This window comes from Morone saxatilis, unplaced genomic scaffold (assembly GCF_004916995.1).
Source record: "Morone saxatilis isolate NCDOM2014 unplaced genomic scaffold, NCSU_SB_2.0 Contig0, whole genome shotgun sequence".
Taxonomy (NCBI): Eukaryota; Metazoa; Chordata; class Actinopteri; family Moronidae; genus Morone; species Morone saxatilis.
Window position 1 is genome coordinate 7,126,381 of NW_023339650.1, and position 5,474 is coordinate 7,131,854.

The window sequence follows — 5,474 nt, forward strand, 5'->3', positions numbered from 1 at the left end:
ACAACTCCTCAAGCACACACCAAGGATAATGGTTTTTCTTCAAAGCTTCTTAATTTTGCGTGTGTTGGCTGATGTTGCTTATGGAACAAGTTAAATCATGGTAAGAGAATTACCAAAGCATGCCAGTTTCAGTACTTCAAAAAGGTCTGGTGTGTGTTTAGTGTGCTCGGGTAATTCTTCTTCTCAAGTGTGTGTGGGTGCCTGAGGAAGAAAAGCGGGAGGGGTATAATTTGGACCCTGATGTTGAGGAGTCATTAAAGAAATAATGAAGGACGCTCACCTTTGCTGATGGCTTCTTCCTCCGTCAGCCTTTGGTAGTTTTTTCCTCTGTATGTTGCACTTATACACTGATTATTATCACTATGATTAACTTGACTCGAGTAGTATTATGTCTGACAACACTGATGATCTGTTCAATGATGAGTGTGATGCAGTTAACTCTATAGCCTGATTTAATGTAAAATAAAACTGGTTAAATAAACAGGACATGGGCATTTTGTGTAAAGAGTTGTTACACTATGAATCATGAACTTCTGCAACTGTATAAAAATCAAAGCTAAAAGTAGACTTTGACATGCATGTCTCAACATTTATTTAGAGATATTAAGACATTTACCTGTTAGAGATGTTTTTTTTGTGAAGATAGATTTATATTTGATTGATTTGGATGGAGTACGACACAAAGACGCTTTCCAAAGTAAAACTGTACCTCTGAAAGAACAGGTAAGTGTATTTACATGTAGTGGTGGAAAGTCCATTTACTCAGTTACTGTACTTAAGCATTATTTTTAGGAACTTGTACTTTACTTAATGATTTAATTTGATATGCTACTTTATACTTCTTCTTTACTACATTGATTTGATAGCTTGAGTTACTTTGTGGATTGAGATTAAGATTATGATAAAATAAATTATGATGTATTATTATGGATAAAGACGAGACTTGATTCAAGTCACCCAGAAATATATATTATTATATATTTAATGAGTATTTTGATGCATTTGCTTTTGTACTTAAGTTTTGAATGCAGGACTGTACTATTGCTACTTAAGTAAAAGAGTACTTCTTCCAAGTCTGTCGACATGAGACCTGTCTGTAATGTCGAATACACAGTAAATACAGAAGCCATAATAATCCCAATGAAAAAAGAAAGTACTGTTGTAAGAGTTACATACTTTAGCACGTACAGTCATGGAAACAGTGCACTATATCCTCACTGACCAGAAACAACACACAGTCTCTGTGTACTTACAGTCATAACTTCCTGACAGGAACTTCTGAAACCTAAACATTATACATTTACAGTGTAGAAGTGTAACAGAATACAATTTGATTAACATATTAAAACATGAGAGACAGTGTACTGTACCTCTTACCTTCAAATAGGTCTTCCTGGTGTTTCAACGAGAAGAAAGAGAGTTGAGAGAGAGACTCAAAGAACAAAATGTGCCAACAAGGTGGAGTACATGAAGATAACTGAACAGCTGAGAATGATGGCAGTCTTTAAGTTTAAAGCTGTCTACAACATAACCACTGGATTCTTTTTATAGAAAAAGGCAATATCAAGAAGCTTAAACAATCACTTTCCATCTCCTCCTTATCGTAGTTATTAATTGTATTTGTACAACAGCTTTTTTGACACATGAATATGAACTATACATAAATAGCTGGAATTGACAGTGTATACTAGAACCTAAAGGCACAGCAGTAATCAGACATTCAGTATATGGGCAGATCATGTGTTGCTATTTAACCCACAGATCCAAATGTACCTCGCAAGCTGTCCAGCTAAATCAAACAAAGACACTTGAGAACGTCAGTGAGTTATCTTTGTTCTCAAGGACAAAAGGAAGGACCAGCAAAAAAACAAAGACCAGTAAAAAAGACGGCATGGACTGTGCATCGTTGTCATTGACCAGTGAAGGATGGGAGCAGCTGCAGTCCTTTCAACACTTCTGGACAGATCAAACCTACACAGCAGATCAAGTTCAAGTTATTCCAACTGTAATAAAACAGCTGAAATCTAATTCAGGGTGCACATTTTTTTTAATGTCAGTTGTAATTATGCAAACAGGACACAAAATGTACAGCTGTACAAACTGTACAAAACCTTTAAAGCATTTATCAGAAAGTATTTTATTTATTAACTTCCTTTTCTTTATTATAGAACTTGGGCTGAGCCAGGAACTATTACTTACTTGTGCCTCCAGTTAAACGTGTGTTTTAATGAGCTCTACAAATACTGTAAATTCGACTAAAAGTACTGGAATTAAAAAAATAACAGAGAAGCAACTCTTTAAAAATGTGTTTTTGGAAGTAATTGAATCAAATTCTGTCAGATTGAGCTCCTCAGAGGTCATGTCAAATCCTCAGGGTCCTGATGACCAGAGAGGGTCTCAGGCTACACAAAGATCTTAAAGTGGAGCCATGAAGGAGGGGACCTGGGAGAACTTTGGGCCCCTGTTTACCCTCTCTTTCTCTAAGAAGATGCAGCCTTAATTAGGCAATGAATTCAATTACCAAAAGTGAATTGCCACATAGTGAAGCTGGAGCCTTCGGGACCCCTGAGGCTGTAGGGCTGCTTGCCCCAGCTTCCAGGAGCTGAACTATGGACATCCATCAGAGTTGGAAGAGTTCCTCTTACAAAATAAAGTTGAATTCATGTTAGCAAATTCTGAGTAGATATTTCTCTTTAACTGATATTACTGAGACAGCCTGCTGACTTTATATCTCTTCTCTCTTTTTACTACTGATAACTGTTGCTGGTGTTTAGACTTACCTAGACTTGCTTTAAATGAACAAACTTTTGAAACATTTAACATTTCATGCTCTGCACAGATAAACTATGTTTTTTTCTAATTGCGCTTCCAGTTAAATACCATGCATTTTATATTTGTGGTTTTCGCAGCAGCCATTTTTAATTAAATTAAATTTAAATGTTCAAATATTTGACCAGGGAGAGGTCAGGAGAATAAACTGAGGTTCAGCATTCTCTTTATTCCTTCACCACCACGAGTGTCTAGACTCCATCAGGGGGTTTCCTGTACTAACCACGGCTTTACCAACCTCGTCAAATACAGTGACGTCACAATGCCGACTAATCGCCAAAGACTCATCTTCATTGTGCAAATATCAATTCAGTATATTTGTTCATTCAAAAATTAAGTCTCTCCTGATTGAACTAGAAGAATCAGAATCAGGTTTATTGCCAAGTAAGTTTTCACATGCAAGGAATTTGCCTTGGTACATTGGTGCATGAGATTAACAATCAAGTGTAAAACAATATAAATAAAGATAAAACTACCACTATATACAAATATAAAGACAGAATATGTACGAAATGGCCAGATATTATGAGTAAAGAGCTGTACAGAAATGTGCAAAAAAACAACAACAAAGCAATGGAAGTGCCTTAATGTAATGCATACAGGCCAATCAGTGTCCATGGGGGTCCCGGGCCTTGTTGATGAGACTACAGTGTGTTCTCCAACAGGCAGTAGTCCTGTCTTGTCATGTGTGAGACTGACTGCAGAGAGACAAGTAGACAGCTGAGACCAGGACCCTAGACATCAGTGAAAGTTGACCTCCCGTCCAAGGAGATCACAGCTAATCGTCAGGTGTGAATTTGCGACATCCAAAGAGCTTCTCAAGTGGAGTGTTGAGGTCCTGCAAAGAATGAAAACTCCTCTCACTATTAACCCAGTTAGCACCTTGTAATCTGTCACTTTCTTTGGACAGTAAAATCTGACAGGTATCTTAACCCTAAAGGAATGTGACACTGGGAGGTTAAAGAGGAGGACCAAAACCTTTTGACTCGACAGTTCGTCAAACCTCTGGGCCTCTTTCACTCTCCACAGTCTTTGTTTGATGGATCTGTTTCAGTCTTGTTAGCTTTTTACTTTTCTTAAGTCATAATTATTTATTTATTCATATTTTTATGTTTTTTTATTCCTTAGTAGTCATCAACCTCCATTTCTCTGTGAAAACTGTGTGAGTGAGTTATTGTTGTTATTGTCATAATAACATATTTCCTAATTGCTTTGACTGGTGTTGATGATCTAGAGTATAATATACATCGTCAAACCATCTTTTTATAAAAATTTGCAAATTCTTGGTTGACAACAGTTCATACAGTACCTTAATCTAGTGGCTCCTCCATGTATGGCCTTTAGGTGTTTATTTATGTCCTCTGAGACCTATACAAATATAAAGCACCTGTCACAGAACAATGAGAGGTCAAGGTCTGGCAATCAAACCAACCTCACAAGTGTCAGAAAGAATTCAAGAAGTATTTCACAGGTTTATCTTTGTTCTCAAGGATAAAGAGAAGGAACAGTTGACAAGACAGGTCAGAGGTATAGCTGTTACTCTCACTTGTGACAATGGAGCATTGCGACCTTGCCTTCGTCAGCAGAAGACAGGTGGATGTGCTCAGTCACATGCATGAATTAAGAGATATGTGCATATGATTTTCAGGGATGTAGTCAACAGCAAGGATGTTTAACATTGTGACTTCTGGTGCAAACGTATCTGAATGGACAAGTCCGTTTTCAATTCAATTCTATGTTCCCATAAGGCCATGAAATTATTAAGAAGGGGTGGGCTAAAATAGAACAAAGGCTGTGAAATTTACAATGGCTGACCTGATGTCATCACACCAGCAGGTTGTCCTTATTGGGAGTGTGAGAACAAATGGTTACGAGCCTTAAAAGTCAAAGAGGTAAACACCCCCAACCTAAATATCCAGATCATCTGATGAAGATCTGAATAATTAATTTCAGTGCCTTTTAGGGTGGGGCATCACCCTTTTAAAAGAAGACTGGAGGCAGGAGGCAAGTTACCAGACAGCCTGAGGGTGAGTATACTGGAGGACATCTGCTTGGTTTAACTGTAAATAATTAAAAGGTGTTGAGAAGTTTGTAAATGGTATTTTCTCTGTATAATTTGCAACAGATATAAAATAAAACATCTTGCCACAGGGGTGAAAACACAGGTGAGAGGAGACTAAAAGTGAATCTGTATTATCATTTAAAGCACTAACAATCATTCAGACAAATATTTAATCAATGTAAGGAAAAAATATTGTTTTGTACACATGTGAAGTGTATGTGAAGTCATTATTTGAACTGTACAGATTCCAAGATGAGCAGCGACTCCATTATGGCAGAGTTTGGGGCTGCTGCTACCTTCCTGAGAAAGTCAGACAAGGAGCGTCTGGAGGCCCAGACTCGCGCTTTTGACATAAAGAGGCAGTGTTTTGTACCGGACCCTGAGGTGGAATATGTGAAAGCCACAGTCACCAGTAGAGATGGCGACAAAGTCACTGTTGAAACTGAGTTTGGAAAAGTAAGTAAGTCAGATATTTACACTGACTAATGGAAGTGGGAAAGTAGTTGTGACACAGCAGTCAAACTTATAGCTTTGATGACTTTTACAACAGTTCAAATTGAAATATTCTCTGTGGTAAATCATT

General features: G+C 37.5%; 1 protein-coding gene across 1 annotated transcript in view; it reads left to right on the plus strand.

Moving 5' to 3' along the window:
• Positions 1 to 5,474, plus strand: part of LOC118324290 (myosin-7-like) — a 165,683-nt gene that overhangs the window by 134,674 nt on the left and 25,535 nt on the right.